Source organism: Odocoileus virginianus, chromosome 17 (assembly GCF_023699985.2).
Source record: "Odocoileus virginianus isolate 20LAN1187 ecotype Illinois chromosome 17, Ovbor_1.2, whole genome shotgun sequence".
Lineage (NCBI taxonomy): Eukaryota > Metazoa > Chordata > Mammalia > Artiodactyla > Cervidae > Odocoileus > Odocoileus virginianus.
Window position 1 is genome coordinate 22,783,568 of NC_069690.1, and position 17,011 is coordinate 22,800,578.

At 43.1% G+C, this 17,011-nt stretch overlaps 2 pseudogenes; both read left to right on the top strand.

The window, feature by feature from the left end:
- Positions 1–9,678: 9,678 nt before the first annotated feature.
- Positions 9,679–12,153, top strand: LOC139039046 (SAP domain-containing ribonucleoprotein-like; annotated as a pseudogene).
- A 655-nt stretch (positions 12,154–12,808) lies between these two features.
- Positions 12,809–13,758, top strand: LOC110150346 (olfactory receptor 1D2-like; annotated as a pseudogene).
- The last annotated feature ends 3,253 nt before the right edge of the window (positions 13,759–17,011 follow it).

Consider the following 17,011-nt stretch of genomic DNA (forward strand, 5'->3'; position numbering starts at 1 on the left):
TTCAACAGTGGTGGTGTGAGTAAGCATTTTCTCAGTCCTGTTTTCAGAGAGGAGAAGATGACAGAGAGGACTTCATATCCCATCTTAAATCCACAAAAATGTCCTTCCTATTGTGGGGGCAAATGGCCCTGGTTTTCCTCTCTCTTCTCTGGCCACTCTGCATTTCCTCTGCCAATTCTTCCTCTTACACTGGACTGCCATCTCGGTACTTCTGGTCTTCCTTTGACCTTGATTCTGTATCATCGTTCCTTCCTCTCCCCCTATTCTATAGATGATCTCCTCTGTCTCCATAGCTCTAGATATTTTATATGTGCTGATGTCTTCCAAATTTAAACCACCATCCACTACCTTTTATATATCCACATACCCTCTTGTCATTCATCTCCCCTGCTCATCTCTCAGGAGTTCAAACTCTCCCCCATATTAATCCATTATGCACCCTTCCCCAGTTCCCCAAGTCAGAAATGGAAGGTCATCCTTGATTTTATTCTTTCTTGTATTTCCAGGATCCAGCCCATTACGGAAGCTTCATGATTTCACTGCCAAGAGTAGCGAGATCATTTCTTTTCCTATCTTTCTGGTTTCATCCTAGCTCGGGTCATGTTCCCCACATGCCTGGGCCACTACTTCATTTGCTTCTGCTTCTGACTGTCTTCAACCCATTCTCCTCATGGCAACCAGAGTGATCCATTCAACCTAAATTAAATCATCCCACTCCACTTGCTTAAAATACTCAAATGACTTCTCATTGAACTTATAGTTTTAAGAAAAAGCAGAGGAAGCCAGACTTACTGGCTTCATCTGCACACACGTAGCTCCCAGCCTCAACCTGTGTCCCCCACAGCGTGAGTAACGCCAGCACTGACTCTCTGTCAGTCCTTGAATATACACTCTTGTGCCTTTGAAGATGCTGTGTCTTCTCTCTGGAAAGCTCTTTTATCAACTCCCTGAGTACCTGACACCCTCTCAGCCATCTAGCCTCAGCTTACGTGTCTTTCAGAGAGACCCTGTGACCAACCAAACTAAGTGTTGGATTGGCCGAAAAGTTCATTCAAGTTTTTTTGTAAGATGGCATGAAAAAGCCCAAGTGAATTTTTTTTTTTTTCTTTTGGCAAATCCAGTAGTTGCCTGCTCATCCCTCATTATTCTCTATTTCAGATTATAGCTTCTTTGGGGCATGCATCAGTTTGTGATTATTTTACTTACCTCTTTGCTGATCTTCAGGCTCCATGAAAGGAGGCAATCGTGTCCATTTTGTTCATGGTGGTTTCCCAGCATCTAGCGCAATGCCTGCATCAATAAATAATACAACATAAATCAAGAAAGAAGTAAGGAAGATAGATTCCCAAGCACTAAAAGCATAAATGAGGTTGGTTTTTGTTGAGAGGCTTTGGGAGCCTGGGCTGTTCCCAGAAAGCGGTTCGGGTTATAATGACCAAATGACCTCAGGTTGTAAGGACCTCAGGAGCAGGACAAAGGCCAACTATACAAACTGATTCCATGGGATGGCTGGGTGGTGGTGCTAAAACAACTGTGACTACCTCATAATTTGACAAGTGGAAGGTTTGTTATGGTTAGATTTGAAAAGTAGGAGGCAGTGGGAGGGGGTAGCTAGAGCAATTCAGTGAATCAATCATGGCCCATCTAGTAGTGGAGCTGGGAACATGCCTGAAATCATTCATATTCTCCTCCAGCAGTGTGTCTTTAGCATAACTCTACTCTAAATAATGACTCCAAACTGAGATGCTGTTTTGTAACTACTAACTGTGGTGCAGTGGTAAAGAAATGCCTGCCAATGCAGGAGATGCTGGAGACGCAGGTTCTATCCCTGGGTTGGGACAATCACCTGGAGGAAAAAATGGCAACCCATTCCAATATTGTTGCCTTGAAAATTCCATGAATAGAGGAGGGAGCCTGGCAGGTTGCAGAATATGGGGTCACAAAGAGTCAGACACAACTATGCACATGTACATTTGAGACTGGAGACATTTTACTTGAAATCTGTTTGAAGATAGCTCCCTGTCAAAGTGGAGATGCAAAGACAGGACAAGGTGTTGTCTGGACAGAGATGTTAAAAATCCAGTTCCTCTATGGAGAGCGTATAGAGGCAATAAATAGGCTTGTTTGAATCTAAAAACCCTTTCTGTTCTGAGTCAGTGGTGCTGAGTTTGGTCAGATAAAGGATAGACTGAGGGATCTATGGTTTGTGAGATCCAAACTCATCTTATCACCTAAAATAGGGAGAATGAAGGAGGAAGGAAGAATATATGGGGAGGAGACAAAGTGAGATAAGAGAGAGAAAAAGAGTCTGGCTTATTCCTTGTAAACAAGGCTCATTTCCCAAGACCCTGGCTCATTGGGAAAATTACTCATGCTCATCTGAAGAAATTGTTTTGGGATTGCTTCCTTGGAGGCTCCCTCAAACTGACAAATAGACCTGACATTGCCTGACTTAGGCCCTTCCTTCCTGATGCTCAGGCATCAGCCCTCAGTTTCCCCAGCCTCGTCGGAGCACCTAAAGCCTTATATTCTGTCTCTTGTATTAGAGGACCAAAGTTCCAGGTACGAGTTCCCTGGCTTTTCACTTTACCCTGTTCCAGCCCCGAGTACTACAGTTTTACTTAAGACCCTTTATGTCCTGACTGTGAGTTTTCATAGAAGAAAAGTGCAGGCAGCAGAACCGGTGAACTCTGAGACCAGCACAGAGCCGGGGATAAGGACGTCCCCCCTCTTTCTCTCTCTCTCTCCCTCTCTTTCTCTCCTGTTTTAAAATCTTTTTTCTTCTCCATTTTCTGTCTCCTACAAGCATAGATACTTTGGAAAGTCTTCATATACTCTAATCCGTTCATGTTTGTTCATAGTTTAGTCACTAAGTCATGTCTGAATCTTTTGTGACCCTATGGACTGGAGCCTGTCAGGCTCCTCTGTCCAGGAGATTTCCCAGGCAAGAATACTGGCGTGGGTTGCCATTTCTTTCTCCAGGGGATCTTCCTGCCCCAGGGATCAAACATGTGTCTTCTGCATTAGCAGGCAGATTCTTTACCACTGGGCCACCTGGGAAGCCTTTAATCCCTTCATATTTAAAAGTAATTAAAATCCTTCCGATCTTAATGCTCTGTAGTTTTCAACATTCTGTCTCATGCTTTGTTGCATGTCATTCTTCAATCTGCAAGAAAGGGTTTATGAGTGAGATGAAAAGGCTCCGAGAGGTTGTGTGCTCTCCTCTAGGTCACATAGCTAGGGAACAACACAAGAGGTACTAACGGCCAGGTTTTCAAATCACGCCCTTTTGGAGCCCTTTTCCAAATCATGCCTGCATTCTTTCTGCTGAGTCACACTGCAGAGGGATTTGTATGTTTAAGGCCATCTCAGTTCTGTTCAGTTCAGTCGTTCAGTTGTGTTCAACTCTTTGTGACCCCATGGATTGCAGCACGCCAGGCTTTACAGTCCATCACCAACTCCTGGAGGTTGCTCAAACTCATGTCCATTGAGTCAGTGATGCCATCCAACCATCTTACCCTCTGTCGTCACCTTCTCCTCCCACCTTTAATCTTTCCCAGCATCAGGGTCTTTCCCAATGAGTCAGTTCTTCCCATCAGGTGGCCACAGTATTGGAACTTCAGCTTCAACATCAGCCCTTCCAATGAATATTCAGGACTGCTTTCCTTTAGGATGGACTGATTTGATCTCCTTGCAGTCCAAGGGGCTCTCAAGTGTCTTCTCCAACACCACAGTTCAAAAGCATCAATTCTTTGGCGCTCAGCTTTCTTTATGGTCCAACTCTCACATCCATACATGACTACTGGAAAAATCATATTTTTTACTATACAGACCTTTGTTGGCAAAGTCATGTCTCTCCTTTTTAGTATGCTGTCTAAGTTGGTCATAGCTTTTCTTTCAAGGAGCAAGCGTCTTTTAATTTCATGGCTGCAGTCACCATCTGCAGTGATTTTGGAGCCCAAGAAAATAAAGCCTGTCATGTTTCCGTTGTCTCCCCATCTATTTACCATGAAACGATGGGACTGGCTGCCGTGATCTTAGTTTTTTGAATTTTGAGTTTTAAGCCAACTTTTTCACTCTTCCTCTTTCACTTTCATCAAGAGGCTCTTCAGTTCCTCTTCGCTTCCCTCTGGACACTGACTGTTACAGACTCAAAGTGGTTTTTCCAAAATGTAGAATCAAAATCACAGGGTGATTGCTAAAAAGAACTTGATTCTCACAGCAGACCTACTGAATCATCTCAAGAAAGGGCATGTGAACTTCCTTTGTAATTTATGTTTTAAAAAATTTTGATCGCACTGTGGAGGCATGTGGGATCTTAGTTCCCCAACCAGGGATCAAAACGATGCCCCCTCTATTAGAAGCACAAAGTCTTTAACCCCTGGACTTCCAGGGAAGTCCTTGAACCTGTTTTGTTGTTTTTTTAAATGAGTATTGCAGGTGATTCTGATGTATGTCAAAGTGAGGGGGACACTTGCCTTGAGGACAAGAAAGTAGATGGGCCAGTGTCCTGGAGTGTCCTCTGGCTTTTCCCGGCCCATTCCCCGTCTCCCACCCATTCTGCTGTCAGGGAAGCTCTGAACGCCAGGACCCAGCTGGTTAGGGAAGGGCTTCAGCCAGTGCTGAGCACTTGATTTATTTCCTTGTTTCTCTTCCTCATAACAGCAACACTGAGCAGGTATCGCTAGTGTCAGGTAGGGGTAAACTGCAGATTTTGTATTTTATTGTGTAAGAGTAAACTGAAATTTTAATTTATCAGTTGTTACAAAGTTTCCATATATAAATGAAAAAATTTAAACATCATTATTTATGATAGATTCAGAGTTTTCCACTGATTTAATGGATTATATACTTTTAAAAATAACTTTATTGAGATATAAACCAGTACCCCTAAAATTCACCCATTTATTTACCATATGTCAAATAGACGGCAAGTGAGAATTTGCTATGTGACACAGAGAACTCAGCCTAGTGCTCTGTGACAACTTAGAGGGGAGAGATGGGGTGGGAGATGGGAGGGGAGTTCAAGCGGCGGGGGGGACATATGTATGCCTGTGGCTGATCAATGTTGATGATGTATTTTTAAATTTTTTTTATTGTGGTAAAACTCATGTAGTGTAAAACATACTATATTAATCATACTTAACTGTACAGTTCAGTGGCATTAAGTACATTCAGATTGCTATGCAACTCTCACTACCATTTATCACCCGAATTTTTTCACCTTTCTAACCTGAAACACTGTCCCCTGTAAGCATTCACTTCCCGTTTCCAATCTCCACCTCCCCATCCCCCCAGCCCCTGGCATCCACCAGTGTACTTTCTGACACTATGAATTTGACTTTTCTAAGTGTCTTATGTAAGTAGAATCAAACAGTATTTGTCTGCACTTAATGTATGTTGGAAAGCATAAAATTCACCCATTTAAAACACACAATTGAATGGTTTTAATATATTTAAAGAATTGTACAACTGTCATCATAATCTAAGTTTAGAACATTTTCATCACTCCCCATACCCATTCAGTCACTCCTGTTTCTCCCTTTTTGGAAACCACGTCTCTTTCTGTTCCTTTGTTCTTGGTCCCTTAGTCATGTCCTACTCTTTGTGACCCCATGGACTGTAGACCACCAGGCTCCTCTGTTCATGAAATTTTCCAGGCAAGAATACTGGAGTGGGTTGCCATTTCCTGGGTATTCTGTAATTTTTAAGGAAAACCTCTAATGTTGAATGTTTATGTTGTTTCTACATTTTTACTCTTATTAACAAGGCTCCAATGAATATCGAAGATAATACAGTTTTTTACATTTTGTCTGATTATATTCTTAAGATGAATTTCTAGAACTAGAATTTTCTTAATAAAAAGCACATTCTTTCTGTTTATTTCCAAAGTTACAAAATGACAGAGTTGAGCATGTATTTTTCTCTTGTTTGGTATGCATGAAAAAATACTCAGTTACATGGAGAAAATATTTTTCAAGAACAACTGTGTGTGTGAATACGGATTTTTATAGCCTATGTGTATGATCTTCAAGAAGTATAAAATTAAATTTATAAAAAAGTGGAAGACCAAGTACAAGCAGTCTGACATTTGCTTCAACGTTCAGCACTATTATAATAATTTCTAGCATAAAAATAAGTTCTTGGATCTCAAGTATCTTCAATAACTGTCAGTATAATTTATGACTATTATCCTTGCTTCCCTGAGACCTCTCTTGACTAAAGTTCTGTCTAGCTCCACTGATCTGTTCACTCCAGCACCAGTACCACACTGCTTTTGTGTTTGACAGAAAAAATGTTCCCTTTCTAGCACTCTTCTCGACATTGTCCAAATTTATTTTTAAAATATTTTTATTTATTTCTTTGGCTGCGCTGGGACTTAGTTGTGTCATGTGATATCTAGTTTCCTGAACAGGGATCCAGCTGCACTGGGAGCTCGGAGTCTTAGCTCCAGCTCGGAGCTGGACCACCAGGAAAGTCCCTTGTGTTTATTTTTAGATGAAACTTCAAATAGTCATTGTTTCCAGGAAGTCCTGTTACGATTTTGACTTGGATAGGGTTAAATAATCTTAGATTAATTCAGGAGAATACACATATGTGCAATACTTCATCTTTATATCTAGAAATTAGTGAGTTTATCCATTTATTATTTAAATAGAGAAATGGAGAATTGGAAAGTGAAAGTCGTGTTTGACTCTTTTTGACCCCATGGACTGCCCATAGAACTCTCCAGGCAAGAATGCTGGAGTGGGTTGCCATTCCCTTCTTCAGGGGGTGAACTGGAAGGTCTTGCTCAATTCTTATTAACATTTTAAAGCTTAGATTAATTTGCTGACAATGTCATTGTTCACATTGTATTTTCACCAGATAATTGTTTACCTATATGTAATATTTATAACAGTAATAGGCAATATTTATTGTCTGTCCACTACATGCTAATACTTTGTGTTTAGCACTTTATTCCTTAATTTTACACTTACCACAACTCATTGTTTACAGGGGAAATGCTGGTATTAAAGGGCTCAGGTAAGTGCCCTGAGGTTTCATAGTGAGTGACAGAGCTCAGATAATGAGTTCCAGCTTCTGAAATTCTTAATTTAAATAATCTGGAATTCTTTTTTTTCCTTTCTTTTTTTTTTCCATTTATTTTTATTAGTTGGAGGCTAATTACTTTACAATATTGTAGTGGTTTTTGTCATACATTGACATGAATCAGCCATGGATTTACATGTATTCCCCATCCCGATCCCCCCTCCCACCTCCCTCTCCACCCGATTCCTCTGGGTCTTCCCAGTGCACCAGGCCCGAGCACTTGTCTCATGCATCCAACCTGGGCTGGTGATCTGTTTCACCCTAGATAATATACATGTTTCAATGCTGTTCTCTCGAAACATCCCACCCTCGCCTTCTCTCACAGAGTCCAAAAGTCTGTTCTGTACATCTGTGTCTCTTTTTCTGTGTTGCATATAGGGTTATCGTTGCCATCTTTCTAAATTCCATATATATGTGTTAGTATACTCTATTGGTCTTTATCTTTCTGGCTTACTTCATTCTGTATGATGGGCTCCAGTTTCATCCATCTCATTAGAACTGATTCAAATGAATTATTTTTAATGGCTGAGTAATATTCCATAGTGTATATGTACCACAGTTTCCTTATCCATTCATCTGCTGATGGGCATCTAGGTTGCTTCCATGTCCTGGCTATTATAAACAGTGCTGCGATGAACATTGGGGTGCACGTGTCTCTTTCAGATCTGGTTTCCTCGGTGTATGTGCCCAGAAGTGGGATTGCTGGGTCATATGGCAGTTCTAATTCCAGTCTTTTAAGAAATCTCCACACTGTTCTCCATAGTGGCTGTACTAATTTGCATTCCCACCAACAGTGTAAGAGGGTTCCCTTTTCTCCACACCCTCTCCAGCATTTACAATACCATTCACCATTGCAACAAAAAGAATAAAATACTTAGGAGTATATCTACCTAAAGAAACAAAAGACCTATACATAGAAAACTATAAAACACTGATGAAAGAAATCAAAGAGGACACAAACAGATGGAGAAATATACTTTGTTCATGGATTGGAAGAATCAGTATTGTCAAAATGGCTATACTACCCAAAGCAATCTACAGATTCAATGCAATCCCTATCAAGCTACCAATGGTATTTTTCACAGATCTAGAACAAATAATTTCACAATTTGTATGGAAATACAAAAAAACTCAAATAGCCAAAGTAATCTTGAGAAAGAAGAATGGAACTCGAGGAATCAACCTGCCTGACTTCAGACTATAGTACAAAGCCACAGTCATCAAGACAGTATGGTACTGGCACAAAGACAGAAATATAGATCAATGGAACAGAATAGAAAGCCCAGAGATAAATCCACGAACCTATGGCCACCTTATCTTCGACAAAGGAGGCAAGAATATACAATGGAAGAAAGACAACCTCTTTAACAAGTGGTGCTGGGAAAACTGGTCAACCACTTGTAAAAGAATGAAACTAGAACACTTTCTAACACCATACATAAAAATAAACTCAAAATGAAATTCTTAATTCTTAATCACTGCACTGTAGGTGGACTTACTGGGCCAACTGTTAGTTTTGAGGTCTATTCATTCATTGCGTGATTGGCCACTTTACTGACGCTGATTTTTATTTCCAATGGCATTTCAGTTGATTGTCTTAGATTTCCCCAATAAATCGTCCTATCAATGAAAATGATAATTTTTCCTTCTCCTTTCCAATATTTTTACTGTCTCCCTTTGTCCAGTTGTATAATAATCATTTCTTATAGTGCATAAGAAAGAAAGAAGGTGAAGTAACTCAGTTGCGTCCGACTCTTTGCAACCCCATGAACTGTAGCAGGTTCCTCTGTCCATGGGATTTTCCATGCAAGAATACTGGAGTGGGTTGCCATTTCCTTCTCCAGGGGATCTTCCCAACCCAGGGATTAAACCCAGGTCTCCCTCATTGCAGGCAGAGGCTTTACTGTCTGAGCCACCAGGGAAGCCCTTTTTATAGTGCATAACCTATTTTAAATATTATTTAAAAATCTGTTCGTCTTTGCACAGTGGCAGTACATTGCCAATGAGGTTTATTTGAGGCGCAATTATTCCTAACTAAACATCTACTCAATATCATGATGTACTAAACTGTAAGCACTTCAAGAATATGGTAAGATGGTAGAATTTAAAATAAGACATAGATTTTATTCCTGTAATATTGAGTATGGCAGATAAGAAGTATAGCAGACCATTCAGCTCAGTTCAGTTCAGTTCAGTCACTCAGTTGTGTCCGACTCTTTGCGACCCCATGAATCACAGCATGCCAGGCCTCCCTGTCCATCACCAGCTCCCGGAGTTTACTCAAACTCATGCCCATTGAGTCATCTCATCCTCTGTCGTCCCCTTCTCCTCCTGCCCCCAATCCCTCACAGCATCAGGGTCTTCTCCAATAAGTCAACTCTTCGAATGAGGTGGCCAAAGTACTGGAGTTTCAGCTTCAGCATCAATCCTTCCAATGAACACCCAGGACTGATCTCCTTTAGGATGGACTGATTGGATCTCCTTGCAGTCCAAGGGACTCTCAAGAGTCTTCTCCAACACCACAGTTCAAAATCATCAATTTTTCGGCGCTCAGCTTTCTTCACAGTCCAACTCTCACATCCATACATGACCTTTGGGAAATCCATAGCCCTGACCAGACGAACCTTTGTTGGCAAAGTAATGTCTCTGCTTTTTAATATGCTATCTAGGTTGGTCATAACTTTCCTTCCAAGGAGTAAGCGTCTTTTAATTTCATGGCTGCAGTCACCATCTGCAGTGATTTTGGAACCCCAAAAAATAAAGTCTGACACTGTTTCCACTGTCTCCCCATCTATTTCCCATGAGGTGATGGGACCAGATGCCATGATCTTAGTTTTCTGAATGTTGAGTTTTAAGCCAACTTTTTCACTCTCCTCTTTCACTTTCATCAAGAGGCTTTTTAGTTCCTCTTCACTCTCTACCGTAAGGGTGGTGTCATCTGCATATCTGAGGTTATTGATATTTCTCCTGGCAGTCTTGATTCCAGCTTGTGCTTCCTCCAGCCCAGTGTTTCTCATGATGTACACTGCATAGAAGTTAAATAAGCAGGGTGACAATATACAGCCTTGACATACTCCTTTTTCTATTTGGTACCAGTCTGTTGTTCCATGTCCAGTTCTAACTATTGCTTCCTGACCTGCATACAGGTTTCTCAAGAGGCAGGTCAGGTGGTCTGGTATTCCCATCTCTTTCAGAATTTTCCACAGTTTATTGTGATCCACACAGTCAAAGGCTTTGGTGAAGTCAATAAAGCAGAAATAGATGTTTTTCTGGAACTCTCTTGCTTTTTCGATGATCCAGCGGATGTTGGCAATTTGATCTCTGGTTCCTCTGCCTTTTCTAAAACCAGCTTGAACATCTGGAAGTTCATGGTTCACGTATTGCTGAAGCCTGGGCAGACCATACAACCCAGCAATCCTACTGCTGGGCATACACCCCAAGGAAACCAGAATTGAATGAGACATGTGTACCCCAATGTTCATTGCAGCATTGTTTACAATAGCCAGGACATGGAAGCAACCTAGATGCCCATCAACCGATGAATGGATAAGAAAGCTGTGGTACATATACACAATGGAATATTACTCAGCTATTAAAAAGAATGCATTTGAATCAGTTCTGATGAGGTGGATGAAACTGGAGCCTATTATACAGAATGAAGTAAGTCAGAAAGAAAAACACCAATTCAGTATATTAATGCATATATATGGAATTTAGGAAGATGGTAATGATGACCCTGTATGTGAGATAGCAAAAGAGACACAGAGATAAAGAACAAACTCTTGGACTCTGTGGGAGAAGATGAGGGTGGGATGATTTGAGAGGATAGCATTGAAACATATATATTACCATTTATGAAATAGTTCACCAGTCCAGGTTCAATGCATGAGACAGAGTGCATAGGGCCGGTGTACTGGGACGACCCTGAGGGATGAAATGGGGAGGGAGGGGGAGGGGGATTCAGGATGGGGAACACATGTACATCCATGGCTGATTTATGTCAATGTATGGAAAAAAGCGCTACAATATTTTAAGTAATTAGCCTCCAATTAAAGTAAATAAATAATTTTTTTAAAAAGAAGTATGGCAGGGAAGAAGTCAATCCTAAAGGAAATCAGTCCTGAATATTCACTGGAAGGACTGATGCTGAAGCCGAAGCTCCAATACGTTGGCCACCTCATTTGAAGAACTGACTTGATAAGCTGAAGCTTGCTGAACTAAAGCAGGAATGCCTTGCTCGTGGTTTGGAGACCAAGGGAATAAAACAAGATCTCATCAACAGGCTCCAGGCATATCTTGAAGAGCATGCTGAAGAGGAGGCAAATGAAGAAGATGTACTGGGAGATGAAACAGAGAAGAAGAACCAAAGCCCTTAGAACTGCCTGTCAAAGAGGAAGAACCTCCTGAAAAAACTGTTGATGTGGCAGCAGAGAAAAAAGTGGTAAAAATTACATCTGAAATACCACAGACTGAGAGGATGCAGAAGAGAGCTGAACGATTCAATGTACCTGTGAGTTTGGAGAGTAAGAAAGCTGCCCGGGCAGCTAGATTTGGGATTTCTCCAGTTCCATCAAAAGGTCTGTCGTCTGATACCAAGCCTATGGTTAACCTGGATAAGCTAAAAGAAAGAGCTCAAAGGTTTGGTTTGAATGTCTCTTCAATCTCCAGAAAGTCGGAGGATGACGAAAAGCTGAAAAAGAGGAAGGAGCGATTTGGGATTGTCACAAGTTCAGCTGGAACAGGAACCACAGAGGATACAGAGGCAAAGAAGAGGAAAAGAGCAGAGTGCTTTGGAATTGCCTGATGAAAAGCTTGTGATGCTTTCTGTTCTCCAGTGGTTTCCACCTCTTTGACTCTTCCTGGTCATCTGTATACCTAAATGCACAGTTATGTGCCTAAGTCCTGCTTTGCAGTGAGGGAGCATGTACCCCAGGTACATCTGTGAACTCCAGCAGCAGTTTGACTTATTGCAGTTCCAACTTTAAGGTTTTTGTTGTTGTGTTGTTGTTTTTTAATTATTATTTTGCTTGTTAATAAAAAAAATAGAAAAAAAATTAAGAACTGACTTGTTGGAAAAGACCCTGATGCTGGGAAAGATTGAAGGTGGGAGGAGAAGGGGACAACAGAGGATGAGATGGTTGGATGGCATCACTGACTCAATGGACATGGCTCTGAGTAAGCTCCGGGAGTTGGTGATGGACAGGGAAGCCTGGCGTGCTGCAGTCCATTGGGTCGCAAATAGTCAGACATGACTGAGTGACTGAACTGAACTGAACTGAGAAGAAGTTGCTGGAATGACTAGAAGTTGCACATTGTCCATGTTATATGTTTATGCCTGTTATTATTTTGTTGATAATCTGTATTAAAGTATTATAAAATTTGTCCAAGATATTTTTTTTCTTTTCCATTTATTTTTATTAGTTGGAGGCTAATTACTTTACAGCATTGCAGTGGTTTTTGTCATACATTGAAATGAATTAGCCATGGATTTACATGTATTCCCCATCCCGGTCCCCCCTCCCACCTCCCTCTCCACCCCATCCCTCTGGGTCTTCCCAGTGCACCAGGCCTGAGCACTTGTCTCATGCATCCAACCTTGTCCAAGATATTTTAATGCCAAGAAAACAGTTGATTTTGTGTATGTGAATGTCCTTGTTTAATAGAAGTAACAGTAAACAAACGTTTGTTGGTGCTGATGTTGCAGACACTTGGAGAAATGCATGGAGGCAACCAGAGTGGACTCTGAGTTCCTCCTCCTGGAGATCTCAGAGAATCCTGAGCAGCAGCGTGTCCTGTTTTGGATGTTCTTGTCCATGTACCTGGTCACAGTGGTGGGAAATGTGCTTATCATTCTGGCCATTGGCTCTGACTCCCTCCTGCACACTCCCATGTACTTCTTCCTGGCCAACCTCTCCTTCACAGACCTCTTCTGTGAAGAGGTTTGTGTTGTAACAAACACAATCCCCAAGATGCTGGTTAATCTTCAGTCTCAGAACAAAGCCATCTCATATGCGGGGTTTCTGACTCAGTTCTACTTCCTGGTCTCCTTGGTGACTCTGGACAACCTCATCCTGGCCATGATGGCATATGACGACTATGTGGCCATCTGCTGCCCTCTCTATTACACCACGGCCATGAGCCCTCGGCTCTGCATTTCACTCCTCACCTTGTGTTGGGCACCCTCTGTCCTCTATGTCCTCATCCACACGCTCCTCATGACCAAGGTGATGTTCTTTGGGTCCCGGAAGATCCACTAAGTCGTCTGTGAGATGTACATCCTACTGAGGCTCACCTGTTCCGACGTTCACACCAGTCACACAGTGTTGATCATCCCAGACTGCTTCATCTTCACCCCTTTGGGTTCGTGATCACCTCCTATGTCCGGATTGTCAGAGACATCTCCAAATACCTTCAGTGTCTGGGAAACACAAAGCTTTCTCCACCTGTGCCTCACACTTGGCTCTGGTCTCCCTCTTCTGTGGGACACTTGGTATGGTATATCTATAGCCCCTCAAAACCTACTCCATGAAGGACTCAGTAGCCATAGCCATGTACACTGTGGTGACCCCCATGATGAACCCTTTCACCTACATCCTGAGGAATAAGGCCATGCATGGGGCACTGGGAAGACTCCTCTTAGGGAAAGGCTTTCAGAGGTTGACATGAGGTAATCTGGGCATTGAAGTGGAGATTGCTTCAATTCATGTACCAGGCATTATCCTATGGAGGATGCAGGAGTGATGAGGACACACTTGTTTAGTCATTAAGTCATGTCTGACCCTTTTACAACCCCATGGACTGTAGCCTACCAGACTCCTCTGTCCATGGGATTTTCCAGGCAAGAATACTGGAGCGGGTTGCTGTTTCCTTCTCCAGGGGATCTTCCCCACCCAGGGACTGAACCGGAGTCTCCTGCACTGGCAGGTGGATTCTTTATCACTGAGCCACCTGGGAAGTCCTATGAGAGCATAGATCCAGCTCAAAATGAGCTCATACCTCTGTGATGAAGAAAATACACCTATGTGTAACCAGTGTCCCCAGACCTCATCAACCTTGGCAATAAATAAGGTCATGCTAACACTAATACTAAAATTTTGCGGGATCAAATTCTTCAACTTATCTGACCACAGGACCACAGCACAGCCATCCCAGTCTTTCATAATATACCCAGCTGTGGCCTGGAGAGGGGGCTCTCTAGCACACTCTTGGTCTTAAGCTCTGACATGCTCTAGGGGACCTGCTGCCTGTGAGCCATTTGAAGACACCTGCATTACCCCCACTGCAGGTGCCCTGGGTGAGGCTACCCATTCCCTGGGCTCTGCGTTTCACTCCTCATCTTGTGTTGGGTGCTCTCTGTCCTCTGTGGCCTCATCCACACCCTCGTCAACCACATGAGTGTTGCTCTCTCAGACCTCAAAGCAATACTGACTGTGGCTTTCTCCTGTTTTCCTTTTCCCTATGGAAAGACCTCATCCCTGAGCAGCCCACTCAATCTTGGGTTATGCCAGCTCCTCACTCCATGGTCCCACCTCTCCTGCTTGCAAACACTCTACCCTGCACTCAAAGCAAAATGTTCAAGCATGATCAACACATGCTCAGGGACAGGATTGGTGGTGGAAGCAGAACTGGAGGAGGTAACTGTGAGACTCTATCCCTACTTAGGTTCCACCAGCCTAGTGTCAAGTGCAATGGATAAAAAAGGAGAGGTTACTGATGAGAAGATGAGTCCCTGGGCTCCGGCAGTGTGAAAGAGGGAGCAGTCCTTTACAGATGAATCAGCAGAGCCAGCACTGACCTAGACTTTGAGAGACAGGGAGAGTTGAATTGATCTGAAGTGCAGTTTGTTCCACTGATAATGACTGAATGCCTGTTAGTGGCTTAGACTGTTTTACAGACATGAATCAGGAGCTCGTAAAGGACCAAGGAGGGAGGCTACCGTAATTCTGTGTCTGAAGGCAGTGGTTATGCTCTGGGCATGAGGGTTGGGGAGACAGAGGAGGAAGACTCGCCTGGCTTGTTAGTGATGGGGAATTCAGGGAGAGCTTCCTTGAGATGGTAAAAGCTGAGCTAAGAATTAAGGTACATGGATGAATTACTAGGAAAAGTGAGTAGAGCAAGGCAAGGCAAGATCACAGGGTGAGTGGTATGGGGGGAGTATTTGCGTTTGCAGCAGAGAGCCAAGCTCTCACACCCTGTGACTGTAGCGGAGCCAGTCTGGAGGAAGAAAGACTCCTCTTCTTTCCTGGCAAGGACTCTTCCCATGAAAATCCAGAGGTCCTTTGTTGACCACGGCCCTCTTAACTTCCCTTTTCCCTCTATGAAAGCTGCGAGGTCTTTTCTGTAGTTGCAGCGAATAAGAGCTACTCTCCGTTTCAGTGCCCGGGCTTCTCATTGTGGTGGCTTCTCTTGTGGGGCGCAGGCTCTAGGGCATGTGGACTTCAGCAGTTGGGGCTCATGGGCTTGGTAGCGGCAGTTCCCAGGTTCTAGAGCAGATGCCCAATAGTTGTGGCTCATGGACTTAGTTGCTCCATGGCATATGGGATCTTCCTGAACCAAGGATTGAACCAGTGTGTCCTGCATTGGCAGGCAGGTGCTTTACCACTGAGCCACCGGGGAAGCCTCCCTCCTTGGTCGTGAGCTCCACCAAGTTTCCAGCCTCCTACCTGGATCCCAAGTCCCCACAAAGTCACTTTTGTCTGCATGTGTGTGTGTGTGCGCTCACTCAGTCGAGTCCAACTGTTTGTAGCCCCATGGACCAGAGCCCACCAGGCTCCTCTGTCCATGGAATTCTCCAGGCAAGAATACTACAGTGGGTTGCCATTTCCTCCCCCAGGGGATCTTTCTGACCCAGGGACCGAACCCACATCTCTTGTGTCTCTTGCACTGGCAGGTGGACTCTTTACCACCTGGGAAGCCCACTTTTGTCTGCATGAAGTGAAGTGAAAGTCGCTCAGTTGTGTCCAGCTCTTTGCGACCCCACGGACTACATAGTCCATGGAATTCTCTAAGCCAGAATACTGGAGTGGGTGGCCTTTCCCATCTCCAGATCTTCCCAACCCAGGGATCCCAACCTTGAAACTCAAAGTTGAGTTTCACTGTTTGTGAAGGTTGGCCAGTTATGATTTCCTAACAAACAATCCAGGGGAAAAGAGGGCAAAAGCTGTCAAAATGCACTTCTAAAAGAAGAAGTAAAACTGGCCACTTAATATGTGAGAAGATATCCAACTGCAGTTTTAACTGGAATTAAAAATCCAAATAAAAATACTGCCATTTCTCAACCTTCAGTTTGTAAAACTTAAAGATATTTCTTTATAACAACACTTTATGAAAGGGAAGTGGTAAACAGACACTGTCATAACTTAGTGGATGTACAAATTAGTGCTAAGTGCTCACGGGGTAGACAGAGTGGTGGAAGTGGTGGTGGTAAAGCTCTCAGAATATTTTCTGGGTTCATCCTCAGGAAAAAGTTCACCTAGAAAATTATATCAAAGGTCATTTAATATGGAGAACCCTGTAGAGATTATCTCATTCCAGTCCTTTATGGTATAGCTAGAAAAAAGTCCAGCCATAGAGAAGCACGTTCTAAGGTCACAGAGCAGTGGTTACAGCCCACACTCATGGTTGTCATTCTCAAGAATTTTTCCCTTTGAGAGAAACTCATTCTCTTTAACCCCAAAGTGTCTGGAGACCCAAGAGTATCAGGAAAGAGACCGATTTCATCTGTGTTCTTTAGACTGTCACCAGGTGCTGCACCCAGAGGCTGGGAGGCTGTTGATTTTGATGGCCCAGTGGGGTTATGGAGGATGAAGCCTCAGCACACACAACTTTCCTCGCTCTTCTCCATCTCTCAGTCCTACCCTCTGTCCTTCTAGGATCATCTCCTAGCCAGAGGAAGCAGAAGAGGAATACCTAAACTGCC